At 38.2% G+C, this 20,873-nt stretch overlaps 1 protein-coding gene across 1 annotated transcript in view; it reads left to right on the forward strand.

The window, feature by feature from the left end:
• The window catches only part of DEPDC1B (DEP domain containing 1B), a 252,342-nt gene extending 238,636 nt beyond the window's left edge, over nt 1-13,706 (forward strand). Inside the window, exon 15 of the mRNA XM_082457291.1 lies at nt 1,013-13,706. The gene's annotated coding sequence lies outside the window, so the exon portion shown is untranslated. The remainder of the gene's footprint in view (nt 1-1,012) is intronic.
• Nucleotides 13,707-20,873: the final 7,167 nt, after the last annotated feature.

Below are 20,873 nucleotides of genomic sequence, written 5' to 3' on the forward strand. Positions count from 1 at the left end.
CCTGGGTTTATATCCACTGGGAGAAGAGTCAACCATATTTTTAATGTAACAAATGGCATCCAAGTGTAAGGTCCCAAGTCCAAGAGCTAGAAAGTCCTCCGGTGTCAGGGTTGTCAGAACTTTTGAGATTGATCATCTAATAAGGTCCTCTTTATTTTGTGCCAGAGAAGACAGGTCCAGTGAATTATATAACTGGCCCAAGGCTATACAATGACCAGGCTCCAAATCTCCTATTTCCCAGTTCAGTCCTTTTCTAAAAAATAGTTTCCAAATACATTCAATTAAAAACAAGCCACCGTAAGTTATAGACTTTTATATGTTTACTCCTATGGTGCCAAGGAAGGAAAATAAAGGGGGAGGGGGCATGAACAGAAAAGAACACACGAGATGCCCTGATAAGTCATTTCCTCAAAAGATCTTGAAAGATAACTTAGAAATTGCCAGTAAGAACTACAGACAAACAAGTTCAGACAAGTTACTGCAGGTTACTCCCTGGGGGGGCAGGAGAGGTACATTTGTCAGCATATGCGGAGAAGGAGGAGCTATAGACCTTATAATTGGAAAAATATTTTGGGAAAAAAGGAGTTGATGCTTTTCCTTGATTTTTCTTATTTTGTGACAAGGCATACAACAAACCTGTTTTAATGCATCAGCTTAAATCAGTAAAATGTAGTTTACTTGGCTTAATATAAATTTAAAACTCTTTAGGCTAGACAAGCTGTAATCATATTCCCAAAGATCTCCATTTTATCATTATTTACAGCTAAAAAGACATTGATGATCTTTTTTTGGTTGTCTTTGGTGGAACATTGCTGGCAATAGTTTCCTGACATGAAATTCTCATGTGCATGGAAATCTAGTTAGGAAAATGAGTAAGTAAATAACTTTTCCTATGAGTATAATCTCTCCTTTATGACATAAACTAGATATCCATTCACATCTATGGAATAATTCCCAGTTTTGCAATTAAATAATTTGATATGCACAAGCAAACATGCCAATTTCTTTCTAGACTAGGAGAATTCAGTCAACTTTCTACTTGAACAAACTCTGCTTTTAAATAGATGCATTGTTTTCTCAAGATTGGATTATAAAGAGCTGATCTGAGCTTCAATCAGATGGATAATTAAACAGCAAAGGTAAGAGGCTTCTGACTGTGCATGTTTACAGTGTTCATTGAAAATAATAAAATGTGATTTTTAATCCTGAGGGTAATTTGAACACTGTACCTGTATAGTGATGTGAAGTTCACTCGCTTCACATTTTAATCTCAAAGTTGCTGGTGCATTTGAAACTAGCTTTCTCACAGAGACTAGGCAAAGTTGGATTGGAGAAACCTGATCTCATTTTATGTTTTTCTGGCATGTGTGTAGTTGAATGAAAAAATGAAGATGCTACTTTGAAATTGTTTTTTAATTTTGTTTTTTCCTCCCTCAGCTATGATGCTTTGTTTTCTCAGATCTGTTTAATAATCTGGAATATTTTCTGGAGTGATTTTTTTTAAATTAATTTATTTATTTATGGCTGCATTGGGTCTTAGTTGCTGCACGCGGGCTTTCTCTAGTTGCGGTGAGCAGGGACTACTCTTCTTTGCGGTGCGTGAGCTTCTCATTGCGGCGGCTTCTCTTGTTGCGGAGCACGGACTCTAGGCTCGCGGGCTTCAGTAGTTGAGGCTCGCGGGCTTCAGTAGTTGTGGCTCGCGGGCTCTACAGCTCAGGCTCAGTAGTTGTGGTGCACGGGCTTAGTTGCTGCGCAGCATGTGGGATCTTCCTGGACCAGGGCTTGAACCCGTGTCCCCTGCATTGGCAGGCGGATTCTTAACCACTGCACCACCAGGGAAGTCTCTGGAGTGACTTTTTAAATGCTGGGAAATGTTCTCACTTTCTCAGCATAGCTGTGGACTCTGAAATGTAATAGATGTTGGATTTTTTAAAAAACCTTATTGATGGCAGTGTGTACATTTTACTTCATGTTCTAGTAATTTGGCATGCAAATATGTCTTCCATACTAAATTTTAAGCTCTTCGAGGGCAGGGTCTGTATCTTCTTCTTTACCCAGGGCTTTTCATTTGGTTGGTGAAATGTTTATGTACTCAGTGAATGAAGATAAGGCATACATTGCTCTCTAAGAGTGTACAGATGTATGGCTGACTGTTGGCTGGAAAGCTGGCTGGCCAGTTTGCACCTAGGTGAGGATTAGGATTCAGAGACAGCATGTTCATAATGTCCTATAGATTATGTTGTTTCTTTGAACAAGAATGAAGTGAAAATGTGGATCTCTGGTCTAGCCTTTTTTTTTCAGTGTGATTGAAAATGTAATTCAGTGTGATTAATTATGTTGAAAATGAGCAGGAAATATGATGGCACTTAGATTAGTTGAAGAAAATTCCAGATTTTGCCCTTGGGTCTTTGGACAAGTGACCTTTCAATTTTTTCTCAGATATTTAAATTCCAAAGGCTGAGTGTTCTCCATTAGAGAACATCCTGAGGATTTCTTCTTACTATTTCTCATTTAACTGTTTATTAATTTTTCCAAGAGAAGGAATGAGAAATATGAATTTTTTTCCTGTTATTTAAACCTTCCTATGAAACCATTTAGACTCTTTTTGTGCTAATGAGAAAAACTATGTGAATACTTTTCCTGGGCCTTTGAGAGTGGTAAGAAGAGTTCTTTATTATTGTCATTATGTGTTTAATAATACTAATTCCAATTTCATTTCACTTTTATGTAGTATTAATTTTGCAACAAGCCTAACAAGACATCACCCATACATCCTGGTCAGTAAAGACGCTGTTATCAGTCATGCTACTGAACATGACTGAGCTGATAGTGGGGTCAATTCAGCTTCCCTCTCTTGGCTTGGTAGAGAGTCCAGCAGTAGGTGCTATGGAATTAGGGATGAAAGGAAACTCTTCTTTTGGTTTTTCCAAATCTCTTAACACCATTTAAACTCCTGGAAGTTTTCCCCATTGAGAGGTATAGTGTGGTTCTGACATCCTTAACACCAACAGACTGTGGGTCAAATTCAGCCTTTAATACTTCTGTGGGTAGGGAAATAAAGGCATGTCTTACGACTTCCCTAAGGCCCATAGTTATTGGGAGAGCTGGGAAGAATATGTTTAGAACTTAGGTTTCTCCTACTATGCATATATTACATTGTGAACTCCCTTGGAGCAAACTTGGGTTATCCTAGAGGTAGCAAAGAGACCAAAGAGAGACAGGGGCAAAAAGATGGTTAAAGGCAGTAGCAGAAATATGTGCCTCCTGTAATTTTCATCTTATTTGAACATCTAAAGGTCTTAGCAAGAACCACAGGGTGCTTGGAAAGCCCAGTGATCTGGGCTGTGGAGTGTCAGTTCATTCATTTACTCCACAAATATGTGTTAAGTGCTTACTGAATGCAGAGCACTATTTTCAATACGTTTACAATTCTAAGTCCTATTTTTAACCTCATCCTATATGTTGGGCAACGTGTTTTTATGATTTCTACTTTCACTTTTTCATTTATAGGTAGGAGATAGTAATAGTAATGGTCTGGTACCTTCACAAGAAACTTAGGGTTGATTACTGGATGCGCATCTTATTCAAATAAATCCATATAAAGACATAAGGACAGCATTTATATATTTGTGGTCAAATCAATGGTCAGTCTTATTTTCTCCACGTAAAAATAGGTTTCATCATTTATATGGCCAATTACCTTTATCCAGCTCACTTTGACCAGGTCAGTGAACCTCGTAATTTTGTATTGTGGAAGATACAGAAAGCATACTGACACCCTTAACTTACATTTGGTAAAACTGAGTTTGTGAATTTTCCCCAAATTTATTCTGCTATAAAGTAAATTATATTGTAGATACAAATTTTTCATTCTCTAACCTTGTGTTCTCATCTAATTGCTCTACAAAGAAATGATGCATATTAAAGTTACCTTTTTAAATAATTCACTCAGTCTCCCTGTCCCTCTCTCCCCAAGTAAAATAAATAACCCTCATTCTTCATTTTGTTGTGATTTCAATTTGTCCAAAATAGGCTGGGGATAGGTTAATTAAAACCTTATATATTGTAATTAACTTGGGGTTAGAACTCATATCAATCTGGGGCAAAACCACTTTTCAAATGATTAGCAAATGATAAAATACACTCACTACTAACATTATCATATGAACATGAATCACAACTTTAGAATCCTTTTCATATTTATGAGGCTGAATTTCAGGTTAAATCTCCACTGATCGTATCCTAATAGCTGCTTTTAAAAATAAGTCTCTGAGCCAGCTTGTTTATGTTTCATTTGTCTCTTTCTCATGAAAGGCGACTTAATAAAATAATGGTTATGTGAACTTCTGATGGTTTAATTCCAGTTAAACAGGAGTTTGCTTCAGTTTCTTTTGTTACGATTAGGGAGAAAAATGACTTATTGCTTTTCAGTTCCATTTGTGAGGGACTTGTTTCTTTCAGAACACCTTCTGAAGCCTCCTCACTTGCCATCTCATAATCTCAAAGGGTCTTTGCACTCACCCCTCTGCTTTTTTTGAACCTGGAACAGTTTACAAAATCTCCAAAGATTTTTTTCCCAGGTGATCTTTAAAAATGGGCTTCAGGGGGATTTGAACAATCAAGTCAATGAGGTCTGTGTTAAAAATCTTTAAAATCGTGTTTTCATGATCCAGTGTATGGGACGGGGTGGGGAGGGCAAATAATAACCAGAAAAACCTAAGTAGGATTAAAAAATGTTTTCTTCCAACTTATATGCTAATACATATTCAGGCAATTTTATGTAAGCTTTTTGGAAATTCTAGAAGCTTTTTCATTTCAGGCGTAATATATTTGGCTTATAAATAAATATCAGATACCTTCTGGAGGCATTAGAAACTGAGCATTATGCAAAGTCTACCCTCTGTGGCGTCAGGAGCTTGAACTGTTTTCATTTAAATATCTGCTGCGAAAGCACTGAGATTAGATGGGACGTTAGCTCCCCCTTTTTTTCCCTGCTATCAAATGTCAGAGGTTTGTATTGTTGGTAGGAACTGAGATTTCATTTCCCTTGGCCACATGCTGACGCTGCCTGTACTGCAGCATCTCTCCTGTTCCAGATTTGTATGCCCAAGGTAAGTTAGAAAAGAGATTTCAGGAGTGAAGCATGGGTTTGTTGATGAAGTATGGGGGAAACCAAATGAGGATCTTCAGAACGAAAGAGTACATCTTTCTGCCTGAATGTGTGAGAAATGGTAAACCCTTTACAACCTAAACCTCCCACTGGTGAGATTATCAAGTACGTAGTGTTTATGGTCAAAATGTGACCGAGGGTTTTTTGAAGCAAAATGTTTTATGTTATGTGTGGGGCAGGCATCTGTGTGACTGCCTTAAATTTATGAGCTAATAACATTCTGTTCCAAGAAATACTGTCAGGTCTTATAACACCACGGGTTTGTTCTGAGTTATTCTGGTCAATGGATGATTTTGCTTTTAAAGAATCACTCCTGGAATTTCCAAATATAAAGGAAACTCACATAAAATTTAATTTATGAGGAGGATGCCTTTTTCATCAATGAAAACTGTCAAAGTAGACTAATAATTGTATTTTTTCTTAACAAAATGTAATTTATTATTTTCTACTATGTGGAATGACTGTAAATGTCAACAAAATAGGTTCCAGCAACTTTTAGGAGTGAGGTTCCAAACAAATGATAGTAAGCAAAATTGTGAGATAAATCAAACAAGATAATTGAGCTAGAATACACTATAAATAAAACAAAATAAAATAAATTTAAAAAATTATGAAGAACTAAAGAACTACTGATAGTAAAATAGATATTCTCTGAGATTACCACTCTCAGTTAGTAATAGGAATTCTGCTGAAACTGATTAGGACTGGTGAGAGTAACTTCTCGCTGCTGATTAAGGAACTGGACCCTCTAACTTGGTGTCCTCACTGTGTACACAGCTCTCCCCTGCTAATGTACCCTGGTCTTAAATAAAACAGAATGGCAAATATTTAGAGTAAGTTTTATGTGTCTTTGGGATTTTTTCCTTCCCCACCATTGGTAAATAGCATATTTCCTCTGCCAATCTCTGACCTTTGGGATAACTTCCTTTGTTAAACATCCACTCATTTATGTGGGCATTAGTTTTCTTTCTTTCTATTTTTCCCCAATTTCAAAATCTACTCCATTTTTTCTGCCTCACATTCAACTGCTTTCAGTACCGAGTAAGGTCTTCTGATGAACCTCTTGTCTATAGTTTTGAAAGGAGGGAATCAGAAGCAAAGGAATTAGCAGTCACAAAGATAAGTTTGCAAATGTGAACTAAATAGAAACATGTTTTTTCCATTGCAAATTAGGCTTAAATATTACTCGTTGTAACTTCCATGCTAGCATATCTCAAAATGAAGTACAGATTGGTTGAGATGCTGTTCTAAAGTGTATATGATGTGGTTTTAATGCATGGTAAACTGATTTATATGATAGTTGTAAATTTTCAGGGGCCCCATGTGGACCTTTTGAAATGAAAACATTATATTGGAAATGGATGAAAACATGGTACTTGCCATGAGCTATACAAGTATCTAAGGGATACTTAGAAATCAGCATGTGTTAGTGAGCCGGAGGCCACAGGATGGTATCTAAGCACTCTTGTGCTAAGTTATACCAGGACTATCACCACATAGCTGTCAGCCCATCAATCCGGAGCAATGCTTTCCAACTCATGTCAATCAGTACCACTACTAGAGAAATTATTGACGCCTTCAGGGGATGCAGCAGCAACCCCAAACCTCTTTTTCTGTCCCTTCATAGTTTCCATGTCCAACTGCATGTAGTTTTTCTCTCTGTGTTCTTCCTTTTGAAATTTCTGGGCCAAAATTTGGCAGGGAAAGGGGCAGGATTAGGATGAAGCGACCAGTATGAGGAGATACAACAAGGTCAATCATGCTACATCAGCGGTATTGCAGCAGACCAGTGAAGGGATTCTAGAAACCGGGCTCCCTATCTGAATTCCGTTACTGACATGTTAACTGTGAGTCAGGCTGCCATTTGCTTAGTGTTGTGTATTGTTTCTATTACTGCTACTACTACTACTACTGATAATTAGCTATCATTTGTTGTATCAATGTACTTCAAATTAATATCTCAACCAACATATATTCTCTTGTTTATGTATGGTAGCATGGGGTGGTAGTGGGGTTGTGCTAGGCTAGTATGTGATAATACGGTTTTATAACCTGCTTTTGTTTTTATTTTGTTTTTCAATTTAACAAACTGGTGTGAACATCAGTTCATGCCTCTAAATATTTTTCTACAACATACTTTTTTAGCGTTAGTTTTTAATGATTAGATGGCATTCACCTATTCAATCAAATTTAAATTCTTTGCTACAGTAAAAATTGTTATGTATTTCCTTATAGCTAAAACAGAAACATTTTCTTAGGATGCACATCTAGAAGCAGAGCTGGTAGACTAAAGGGTATATTTACTTGTAAAGGTTTGATTCTTTTTGTTAAATTGCCCTCCAGAAAGTTTTTTTTCCCTTCAATTTATTCTCCTACCAGTGGTGTGTGAGAATGCATATTTTCCCGTATCTTAAGTAGTATTGTTTTTATTTTTATTTGTTTATTTTTAACATCTTTATTGAAGTATAATTGCTTTACAATGGTGTGTTAGTTTCTGCTGTACAACAGTGTGAATCAGCTCTATGTATACATATATCCCCATATCTCCTCCCTCTTGCGCCTTCCTCCCAGCTTCCCTATCCCACCCCTCTAGGTGGTCACAGAGCACCGAGCTGATCTCCCTGTGCTATGCAGCTGCTTCCCACTAGCTATCTGTTTTACATTTGGTAGTGTATATATGTCATTGCCTCTCTCTCACTTCGTCCCAGCTTACCCTTCCCCCTCCCCGTGTCCTCAAGTCCATTCTCTATGTCTGTGTCTTTATTCCTGTCCTGCCACTAGTTTCTTCAGAACCATTTTTTTTTTTTTAGATTCCATATATATGTGTAAGCATATGGTATTTGTTTTTCTCTTTCTGACTTACTTCACTCTGTATGACAGTCTCTAGGTCTATCCACCTCACTACAAATAACTCAATTTCGTTTCTTTTTATGGTTGAGTAATATTCCATTGCATATATGTGACACATCTTCTTTATCCATTCATCTGTCGATGGACACTTAGGTTGCTTCCATGTCCTGGCTATTGTAAATAGACCTGCAGTGAACATTGTGGTACATGAATCTTTTTGAATTAATGTTTTCTCAGGGTATATGCCCATTAGTGGGATTGCTGGGTCATATGGTAGTTCTATTTTTAGGTTTTTGAGAAACCTCCATACTGTTCTCCATAGTGGCTGTATCAATTTACATTCCCACCAACAGTGCAAGAGGGTTCCCCTTTCTCCACACCCTCTCCAGCATTTATTATTTGTAGATTTTTTTCATGATGGCCATTTTGACCGGTGTGAGGTGATACCTCATTGTAGTTTTGACTTGCATTTCTCTAATGATTAGTGATGTTGAGCATCCTTTCATGTGTTTGTTGGCAATCTGTATATCTTCTTTGGAGAAATGTCTATGTAGGTCTTCTGCCCATTTTTGGATTGGGTTGTTTGTTTTTTTGATATTGAGCTGCATGAGCTGCTTGTATATTTTGGAGATTAATCCTTTGTCAGTTGTTTCGTTTGCAAATATTTTCTCCCATTCTGAGGGTTGTCTTTTCGTCTTGTTTATGGTTTCCTTTGCTGTGCAAAAGCTTTGAAGTTTCATGAGGTCCCATTTGTTTATTTTTGTTTTTATTTCCAATTCTCTAGGAGGTGGGTCCAAAAGGATCTTGCTGTGATTCATGTCATAGAGTGTTCTGCCTATGTTTTCCTCTAAGAGTTTGATAGTGTCTGGCCTTATCTTTAGGTCTTTAATCCATTTTGAGTTTATTTTTGTGTATGGTGTTAGGGAGTGTTCTAATTTCATTCTTTTACATGTAGCTGTCCAGTTTTCCCAGCACCACTTATTGAAGAGACTGTCTTTTCTCCATTGTATATTCTTGCCTCCTTTATCAAAAATAAGGTGACCATATGTGCATGGGTTTATCTCTGGGCTTTCTATCCTGTTCCATTGATCTATATTTGTTTTTGTGCCAGTACCATACTGTCTTGATTACTGTAGCTTTGTAGTATAGTCTGATGTCAGGGAGCCTGATTCCTCCAGCTCCGTTTTTCTTTCTCAAGACTGCTTTGGCTATTCAGGGTATTTTGTGTTTCCATACAAATTGTGAAATTTTTTGTTCTAGTTCTGTGAAAAATGACATTGGTAGTTTGATAAGGATTACACTGAATCTGTAGATTGCTTTGGGTAGTATAGTCATTTTCACAATGTTGATTCTTCCAATCCAAGAACATGGTATATCTCTCCATCTGTTTGTATCATCTTTCATTTCTTTCATCAGTGTCTTATAGTTTTCTGCATACAGGTCTTTTTTCTCCTTAGGTAGGTTTATTCCTAGGTATTTTATTCTTTTTGTTGCAATGGTAAATGGAAGTGTTTCCTTAATTTCCCTTTCAGATTTTTCATTATTAGTGTATAGGAGTGCAAGAGATTTCTGTGCCTTAATTTTGTATCCTGCTTTAAGTAGTATTGTTTTTAAATAAAAACCTTGCCAGACTGATGCGAGGGAAATGGTACCTCACAGTGGTTTTATTTGTATTTCTTAAAATACTCATGAAGTTGGATATTTTTTCCTGTATAAATTGCCTACTAGTATTCCTTGCTTATATTTCTTTTGCGATGCTTATTTTCCAATTAATATTATTGAAATTCTTTATGCAGCAAGATAGTATTCATTTGGCTATGCGTCTTCTATCTTTTTTCCCATTTGCTTAGTCACCTTTTGACTTTTTTCCCTTGGTATATTTTTACATGAGAAATTTTTGTGTATGTAGTTGAGTCTTTGCCTGTTTTCCTTTTAAAGTTTTTGCCTTTGTTGTGTTTAGAAAGATTTAGAAATCTTCCCCATCCCAAGATTATATACACTTTCCCTACATTTTCTTCCAGTACTTTTTTGGTTTCTTTATTTTACATTTAGATTGTGATCCATCTGGAATTTATTTTGTTGTATGGCAGTGTGAGAATTTAAGTTTATATCTTTTCCAAATAGTTTTCCACTTGTCCTGACAATGATTTCCTGAATAATCTGTCCTTTCCCTTTCAAGTTTTATCTTGAAAAAACATAATACACAATTCTGTATTTAGATTTTCTATCTTTTTCATTGATTTCTTTAGCTCTTTTTTGATCAGCATCACATTAACTATTGTAATGTATTTAAATATCTGATAGGTTGGATCACTCATCTTTCCAAAAATTTCTTGACAATTTCTTTTATCATCTCCTGACCAGATGGCTGTCATTGTGCCTTTTTGCTCATTCTACCATTAATCTCACTTGCTTTTTATCTGTTCACAACAGAGCTGGCTATTGTTCTGAAACACAAATTGGATAATATTACTCTCCTGATTGTTGTATATACTTCCAGCCATTTAAAAAAACTGAAAATGGGTATGTTGCCTATAACAGGATTTTAAACCTAAAGTCCAAGCTATTTCTGGGCTTCAGAGTGTTTGTGGACACTGTGTGCATTATTTTGGTGAGTGTGTTTTTTCCCTCTTTTTCCTGAGAATATGGTTCATAGTTTCACTAGATTTTAAAGATTTATAACACCAAAGCATTGATAACCACTGGACTCCATGAAGGAGGTCAGATTCTTCAAAATGGCTCATAAGGCATAGGCTCTCCATGGGTGGACTTTGCTTACCTTCCTTACCACCCTCCCACATCCATCCTGCTCCCTACCCATCCTGAACTGCTTTCAATTTACTAAACAGTCTGCTGATTCACGCCTCAGTGCCTTTGTACATGCTATTCCTTCTGCTGACAAGCTCTCCCCTGCACACATCACCCATCTGGAAAATTGCTGCTTGTCCTTCAAGAAATGATCAAAGGGTGTTCTCTTCTGTGAAAACTTTCCTGATCTCCTTAAGCAGAGCTGATTTCCCCTGCTTTCTTTCTGTTTTTTTAACCATTGTACTTAGTCTATATTTTATTATTACTCTTATATTACCCGTGGATTCCTGAGCAGAAGTCAGAGAAATTTTTGGTACAAGCAGAGTGGGAGGGTGCATGAAAGGAAAGAGAATGATTAGGGGGCTCTTGCAGTCTCACATGTAGGCAATGGAGATGGAGGAAGGGAGTGGAGATTTATTTTGATAGTAGAGTGGACAGAATTTGTTGATGAACTCTTGTATGGGGAAAGAAAGAACAATCCAGTATGATCTCTAGGTTTCTGATTCAAACATCTGGGTGCATGGTATGGCCATCATTTTTTGCATTTAGCTCGTGGGCTTAGTAAGATTTCATCTAGTAGATAATTCTCTGCATCCTTAGATACCACTTTTCCTGACTTAATGCAAAAGTCTGATGCCATCGTGGGTAGGATGACTAGTTCCTGTACTGCCTCCTGAGACTAAGGCTCTGGGGGTGCTTGTCATGCAGTATTCACAGGGGCCCAGGGGAAGCCTTCATGGAGAAGATGTATCTTGAAATGGATCTGGAATGTATAACAAACTAAATTTAAAATTATTGGAGATGAAGTAAAGTTCATGTCCACCATCTACAATCCATTTGTGTTAGTTTTCTGAGATGCCTATAATTCTAGATAAAACAGATATTTTCACAGTTACAAAAGCTTTGCTACTGGAGTAAAAACAATGTTCACTAATAAAGCTGTAAGGTAGTCTGCAAATTCAAAAAATGTTTGGCAATACCAACTGTGAGCTTCTGGAGAGGTGAATATAGTGGTCTACCTTATTCTTTTTTAAAGGCTGCATGGTGTTCTGTTGCTTATATATCATATCATTTATACAGCCAGTTCCCTTCTAGTGGACATTTAGGTTGTTTTAATGTTTTCCTATTTCCAACGGTGCACACATGTGCAAGTATATCTGCAGGACAAAGTCTTAAGGGTAGAATTATTAGATGAAAGTTATTACACAATTTTTCGCCATAAAAGTTGCACCAATCTACCCTTCCAGCAATGTCTGTGAGTCACTGCTTTTCCTATGCCCCCACCAACACTGAGTGCTTATCTGACAGGAAAAAATACTGCCTCATTCTTATTTTAGCTGTTTCTTCTATCATGAGTATAATCAAGCACCTTCTCCAAGTTAACGTTTATTTTCTTTTCCCACCATTAGCTACTTTTGAGCCTCTGAAATTGTGAGAAAGTGGTGAGTATCAAAAGGAAAATTTGCCTGTTTTTCCTAACATCTCTCTGGGAATTGACTAGAAGCCTCAATTTCCAGTCTTGTGGAGGCCTACTTGGGTTACTCAGCTAATGGTCCTTATTCCTTCCACACACATATTTATTGAATGCACACTGTATGCCAGATTCTGTCCTAGCACTGGGGGAGGTATAGTCAATGAACAAAATAGGCACAAAATCCTGCCATTATGGAGCTTGCATTCTTAAGGGGAAAGCATACTATATTTATTTATGTATTTATTCATTTTTGGCCACATGGTGTGGCTTGTGGGATCTTAGTTCCCCAGCCAGAGACTGAACCCTTGCCATGGGCAGTGAAAGCACAGAGTCCTAACCACTGGACCACCAGGGAATTTCTGAAAGCATACTATAAAGAAATTAGCTAAAAAAAAATACAGGCTGTTTGGAAGATGGAGGAGGAGTAAGACATGGAGATCACCTTCCTCCCCACAAATACATCAGAAATACATCTACATGTGGAACAACTCCTACAGAACACCCACTGAATTCTGGCTGAAGACCTCAGACTTCCCAAAAGGCAAGAAACTCCCCACGTACCTGGGTAGGGCAAAAGAAAAAAGAAAAAACAGAGACAAAAGAATAGGGATGGGACCTGCACCTCTGGGAGGGAGCTGTGAAGGAGGAAAAGTTTCCACACACTAGGAAGCCCCTTCACTGGCAGAGACGGGGGTTGGGCGGGGTGGGGGAAGCTTCGGAGCCATGGAGGAGAGCACAGCAGCAGGGGTGCGGAGGGCAAAGCGGAGAGATTCCTGCACAGAGGATCGGTGCCCAGCAGCACTCACCGGCCCGAGAGGCTTGTGCTCACCCGCCGGGGCAGGCGGGGGCTGGGAGCTGAGGCTTGGGCTTCGGAGGTCGGATCCCAGGGAGAGGACTGGGGATGGCTGTGTGAACACAGCCTGAAGGGGGCTAGTATGCCACAGTTAGCCGGGAAGGAGTCAGGGAAAATGTCTGGACCTGCTGAAGAGGCAAGAGACCATTGTTTCGGGGTGCGCAAGGAGAGGGGATTCAGAGAACTGCCTAAATGAGCTCCAGAGATGGGCGCGAGCCGCGGCTATCAGCGCAGACCCCAGAGACGGGCACAAAATGCTAAGGTTGCTGCTGCAGCCACCAAGAAGCCTGTGTGCAAGCACAGGTCACTATCCACACCTCCCCTCCTGGAAGCCTGTGCAGCCCGCCATTGCCAGGGTCCCACGATCCAGGGACAACTTCCCCGGGAGAATGCACAGCGCACCTCAGGCTGTTGCAGTGTCATACGGGCCTCTGCCACCACAGGCTCACCCTGCATTCCAATTATGACTATCATACCCCACCCTCTCCCTGACCTGAGTAAGCAAGAGAGCCCTAATCAGCCACTGCTTTAACCCCTTCCTGTCTGGGTGGGGAACAGATGCCTGAGGGTGACCTACACACGGAGGTGGGGCCAAAATTAAAGCTGAACCCCAGGAGCTGTGAGAACAAAGAAGAGGAAGGGAAATCTCTCCCAGCAGCCTCAGGAGGAGCAGATTAAATCTCCACAGACAACTTGATGAACCCTGCATCTGTGGAATACCTGAATAGAAAATGAATGTTCCCAAAATTGAGACAGTGGACTTTGGGAGCAACTGTAGACTTGGGGTTTGCTGTCTGCGACTGATTTGTTTCTGATTATTACGTTTATCTTAGTTTAGTCTTTAGTGCTTGTTATCATTGGTGGATTTGTTTATCAGTTTTGTTGCTCTCTTTTTATTTTTTTATTATATATTTTTTATTTTATTATTTTTTATATTTTATTATATTATTTTTTCTCTTCCTTTTTTTTCCTTCCTTTTCTTCTGAGCCGTGTGGCTCACAGGGTCTTAGTGCTCCAGCTGGGTGTCAGGCCTGAGTCTCAGAGGTGGGAGAGCCAACTCCAGGACACTGGACCACCAGAGACTTCCTGGCCGCAGGTAATATCAATCGGCGAGAGCTCTCCTAGAGATCTCCATCTCAACACTAAGACCCAGCTCCACCCAACGGCCAGCAAGCTCCAGTGCTGGATGCCACATGCCAAACTGCTAGCAAGACAGGGACACAACCCCACCCATTAGCAGAGAGGCTGCTTAAAATTAAACTAAGTTCACAGATACCCCAAAACACACCACTGGACGTGGCCCTGCCCAGCAAAAAGACAAGATCCAGTCCTACCCATCAGAAAACAGGCACCAGTCCCCTCCACCGGGAAGCCTACACAAGCCACTGAACAAACCTTACCCACTGGGGGCAGACACCAAAAACAATGGGAACTATGAACCTGCAGCCTGTGAAAAGGAGACCCCAAACACAGCAAGTTAAGCAAAATGAGAAGACAGAGAAATATGCAGCAGATGAAGGAGCAAGGTAAAAACTCACCAGACCAAACAAATGAAGAGGGAATAGGCAGTCTACCTGAAAAAGAATTCAGAGTAATGATAGTAAAGACAAGCCAAAATCTTGGAAATAGATTGGAGAATATACAAGAAACATTTAGCAAGGACTTAGAAGAACTAAAGACCAAACAAACAATGATGACAACACAATAAATGAAATTAAAAATTCTCTAGAAGGAATAAATAGCAGAATAACTGAAGCAGAAGAACAGATAAGTGGGCTGGAAGATAAAATAGTGGAAATAACTGCCACAGAGCAGAATAAAGAAAAAAGAATGAGAAGAACTGAGGACAATCTCAGAGACCTCTGGGACAACATTAAACACACCAACATTCGAATTATATGGGTCCCAGAAGAAGAAGAGAAAAAGAAAGTTTCTGAGAAAGTATTTGAAGAGATTATAGTTGAAAACTTCCCTAACATGGGAAAGGAAATAGTAAATCAAGTCCAGGAAGCTCAGAGAGTCCCATACAGGATAAATCCAAGGCGATACACACCAAGACACATATTAATTGAACTATCAAAAATTAAATACAAAGAAAAAATATTAAAAGCAGCAAGGGAAAAACAACAAATAACATACAAGGGAATCCCCATAAGGTTAACAGCTGATCTATTAGCAGAAACCCTGCAAGCCAGAAGGGAGTGGCAGGACATATTTAAAGTGATGAAAGGGAAAAACCTACAACAAACATTACTCTACCCAGCAAGGATCTCATTCAGATTCAACAGAGAATTTTAAACCTTTACAGACAAGCAAAAGTTAAGAGAATTCAGCACCACCAAACCAGCTTTACAACAAATGCCAAAGGAACTACTCTAGGCAGGAAACATAAGAGAAGGAAAGGCCTACAAAAACAAACCCAAAACAATTAAGAAAATGGTAATAGGAGCATACATATCAATAATTACCTTAAATGTAAATGGATTAAATGCTCCAACCAAAAGACATAGACTGGCTGAATGGATACAAAAACAAGACCCATATATACGCTGTCTACAAGAGACCCACTTCAGACCTAGGGACACATACAGAATGAAAGTGAGGAGATGGAAAAAGATATTCCATGCAAATGGAAATCAAAAGAAAGTGGAGTAGCAATTCTCATATCAGACAAACAGACTTTAAAATAAAGACTATTACAAGAGACTAAGAAGGACACTACATAATGATCCGGGGATCAATCCAAGAAGAAGATATAACAATTGTAAATATTTATGCACCCAACATAGGAGCACCTCAATGCATAAGGCAAATGCTAACAGCCATAAAAGGGGAAATCGACAGTAACACAATCATAGTAGGGGACTTTAACACCCCACTTTCACCAAAGGACAGATCATCCAAAATGAAAATAAATAAGGAAACACAAGCTTCAAATGACACATTAGACAAGGTGGACTTAATTGATATTTATAGGACATTCCATCCAAAAACAACAGAATACACTTTCTTCTGTAATGCTCATGGAACATTCTCCAGGATAGATCATATCTTGGGTCGCAAATCAAGCCTCAGTAAATTTAAGAAAATTGAAATCATATCAAGTATCTTTTCCAACCACAATGCTAAGAGACTAGATATCAATTACAGGAAAAAAAAACCTGTAAAAAATAGAAACACATGGATGCTAAACAATATGCTAGTAAATAACCAAGAGATCACTGAAGAAATCAAAGAGGAAATCCAAAAATACCTAGAAACAAATGACAATGAAAACACGATGACCCAAAACCTATGGGATGCAGCAAAAGCAGTTCTAAGAGGGAAGTTTATAGCAATACAAGCCTACCTTAAGAAACAAGAAACGTCTCAAATAAATAACCTAAACTTACACCTAAAGCAATTAGAGGAAGAAGAACAAAAACCCCCCCAAAGTTAGCAGAAGGAAAGAAATCATAAAGATCAGATCAGAAATAAATGAAAAAGAAATGAAGGAAACAATAGCAAAGATCAATAAAACTAAAAGCTGGTTCTTTGAGAAGATAAACAAAATTGATAAACCATTAGCCAGACTCATCAAGAAAAAAAGGGAGAAGACTCAAATCAAAGGAAAGAGAAATGAAAAAGAAGTAACAACTGACACTGCAGAAATACAAAAGATCATGAGAGATTACTACAAGCAACTGTATGCCAATAAAAAGGACAACCTGGAAGAAATGGAAAAATTCTTAGAATAGCACAGCCTTCCATGACTGAACCAGGAGGAAATAGAAAATATGAACAGACCAATCACAAGCACTGAAATTGAAACTGTGATTAAAAATCTTCCAACAAACAGAAGTCCAGGACCAGATGGCTTCACAGGTGAATTCTGTCAAACATTTAGAGAAGAGCTAACATGTATCCTTCTCAAAATCTTCCAAAATATATCAGAGGGAGGAATACTCCCAAACTCATTCTACAAGGCCACCATCACCCTGATACCAAAACCAGACAAAGATGTCACAAAGAGAGAAAACTACAGGCCAATGTCACTGATGAACATAGATGCAGAAATCCTCAACAAAATACTAGCAAACAGAATCCAACAGCACATTAAAAGGATCATACACCATGATCAAGTAGGGTTTTTCCCAGGAATGCATGGATTCTTCAGTATATGCAAATCAATCAATGTGATACACCATAATAACAAATTGTAGGATAAAATCCATATGACAATCTCAATGAACAGGAAAAGCTTTCAACAAAATTCAACACCCATTTATGTTAAAAACTCTCCAGAAAGTAGGCATAGAAGGAACTTACCTCAACAGAATAAAGGCCATATATGACAAACCCACAGCCAACATTGTTCTCAATGGTGAAAAACTGAAACCATTTCCACTAAGATCAGGAACAAGACAAGGTTGCGCACTGTTACCATTCTCATTCAGCATAGCTTTGGAAGTTTTAGCCACAGCAATCAGAGAAGAAAAAGAAGTAAAAGGAATCCAAACAGGAAAAGAACTAAAACTGTTACTGTTTGCAGATGACATGATGCTATACATAGAGAATTCTAAAGATGCTACCAGAAAACTACTCGAGCTAATCAATAAATTTGGTAAAGTAGCAGGATACAGAATTAATGCACAGAAATCTCTTGCATTCCTATACACTAGTGATGAAAAATCTGAAAGAGGAATTAAGGAAACACTCCCATTTACCATTGCAACAAAAACAATAAGATACCTCGGAATTAACCTACCTAAGGAGAAAGAAGACCTGTATGCAGAAAACTATAAGACACTGATGAAAGAAATTAAAGGTGATACCAACAGATGGAGAGATATGCCATGTTCTTGGATTGGAAGAATCAACATTGTGAAAATGAGTATACTATCCAAAGCAATCTACAGATTCACTGCAATCCCTATCAATTCATATCAATCCCTATAAAATCCCTATCAATCCCTATCAAAACTACCAATGTCATTTTTCACAGAACCAGAACAAAAAATTTCACAATTTGTATGGAAACACAAAAGACCCCAAATTGCCAAAGCAGTGTTGAGAAAGAAAAACGGAGCTGGAGGAATCCAGGCTTCCTGACTTCAGACTATACTACAAAGCTACAGTAATCAAGACAGTATGGTACTGGCACAAAAACAGAAATATAGATCAATGGAACAGGACAGAAAGCCCGGAGATAAACCCACGCACATATGGTCACCTTATCTTTGATAAAGGAGGCAAGAATATACAATGGAGAAAAGACAACCTCTTCAATAAGTGGTGCTGGGAAAACTGGACAGCTACATGTAAAACAATGAAATTAGAACACTCCCTAACACCATACACAAAAATAAACTCAAAATGGATTAAAGACCTAAATGTAAGGCCAGACACTATAAAACTCTTAGAGGAAAACATAGGCAGAACACTCTATGACATGAATCACAGCAAGATCCTTTTGGACCCACCTCCTAGAGAAATGGAAATAAAAACAAAAATAAACAAATGGGACCTCATGAAACTTCAAAACTTTTGCACAGCAAAGGAAACCATAAACAAGACGAAAAGACAACCCTCAGAATGGGAGAAAATATTTGCAAACAAAGCAACTGACAAAGGATTAATCTCCAAAATATACAAGCAGCTCATGCAGCTCAATATCAAAAAAACAAACAACCCAATCCAAAAATGAGCAGAAGACCTAAATAGACATTTCTCCAAAGAAGATATACAGATTGCCAACAAACACATGAAAGGATGCTCAACATCACTAATCATTAGAGAAATGCAAGTCAAAACTACAATGAGGTATCACCTCACACTGGTCAAAATGGCCATCATGAAAAAAATCTACAAACAATAAATGCTGGAGAGGGTGTGGAGAAAGGGGAACCCTCTTGCACTGTTGGTGGGAATGTAAATTGATACAGCCACTATGGAGAACAGTATGGAGGTTCCTTAGAAAACTAAAAATAGAATTACCATACGACCCAGCAATTCCACTAATGGGCATATACCCAGAGAAAACCATAATTCAAAAAGAGTCATGTACCACAATGTTCACTGCAGCTCTATTTACAATAGCCAGGACATGGAAGCAACCTAAGTGTCCATCGACAGATGAATGGATAAGAAGATGTGGCACATATATACAATGGAATATTACTCAACCATAAAAAGAAACAAAATTGAGTTATTTGTAGTGAGGTGGATGGACCTAGAGTCTGTCATACAGAGTGAAGTAAGTCAGAAAGAGAAAAACAAATACTATATGCTAATATATATATATGGTATCTAAAAAAAAAAAGGTTCTGAAGAACCTAAGGGCAGGACAGGAATAAAGACGCAGACATAGAAAATGTACTTGAGGACACCGTGTTGGCGGCGGGGAGTGGGGAGGTGTAAGCTGGGACAAAGTGAGAGAGTGGCATGGGCATATATACGTTACCAAATGTTAAATAGATAGCTAGTGGGAAGGAGCTGCATGGCACTGGGAGATCAGCTCGGTGCTTTGCAACCCCCTGGGTGGGGGGATAGGGAGGTTGGGAGGGAGACACAAGAGGGAGGGGATATGGGGATATATGTATACATATAGCTGATTCACTTTGTTATACAGCAGAAACTGACACAACATTTTGAAGCAATTGTACTCCAATAAAGATGTTAACAAAAATAGCAAAACAAAGAAAAATACAAATGTAAGGTGGTGATAATAGCATGAAGAGGAATAAAGCAGAGAAAGGGTTTAGATGGTGTGGTTTAGGGAAGGTGCTATTTTAAATAAGGTTGACAGGAAAGGCATTTCCAAACAGTTGTTCTGGCTTGTTCTCAACTTTTTGTTCTAATTGTACTCGCCTCCCTTGTTTCATTCTTACTATTTCCTTCAAGAGTGAATGCTCTGGTGCAGAATATGGATAGAGCTTTGTTTAATGACCTTCCTACAATGATTGCTTTAAAATGAATTCGATGTGAATTCTCTGGTATATTGGAACAAGTGAGTGATATTAAAGGCCTTTTAAAATTTGTTACATTTATAGGGTGACAGGGAGCACTAACATCTGATATAGAAAAGGTATGGAATATTCTAGCAGTTAGCGAGGGCCATTTCTCTTCGTTCTTGAATAGTGCCAGCTCTCTCTCAAATGCCTGATGTCAATCACAAAAGAGGTAGCTTCTCAGTGGCACTCGTTTATGGCTTTTGTCCTCATGACAAAGGCAGTCTTCATTTGGAAAAATTGTCCTAATAATGGAAAGTGGAAATGAAAATTCATCATTGCTTCCATGTCTCCTGAACATAAAATATCTGTAACAGGGTTGTTCGGGAAACAAAATTTCTTTTATTAATTTGTTTAATCTGGATACTTATGAGCTGGAAAGAAATGCTCTAAGATTTCTATCATGGAAGCCGTGATAACTGAATTTCCATAACGGATACTAAAGTTATGAAGAATATTCTCAATTTTCAGATTCTCTCTGAATTTATGCTGAAAGCAAAGGCATTAATATAAATGTAAATTAACATAAAAATGCCAGGAGTATTAAGAATATTCAAGATTTACATGCAAAGCACAGTGAAAAGGCTACCAGCGGGTTCTTGGCAAAAGTCAGAAGAATTTTGGGTGCCAAGTTAGGAGATTCTACCCACCATCAGTTTTCGGTGAAATCACAAACTGGCTTCTTAGCTTTTCTTATGGTCTGGACTCAATGTAAAATAATAATAATAT

The sequence above is a fragment of the Balaenoptera physalus genome (genome assembly GCF_965194825.1).
Source record: "Balaenoptera physalus genome assembly, chromosome: 3".
In the NCBI taxonomy this organism is placed as follows: Eukaryota; Metazoa; Chordata; class Mammalia; order Artiodactyla; family Balaenopteridae; genus Balaenoptera; species Balaenoptera physalus.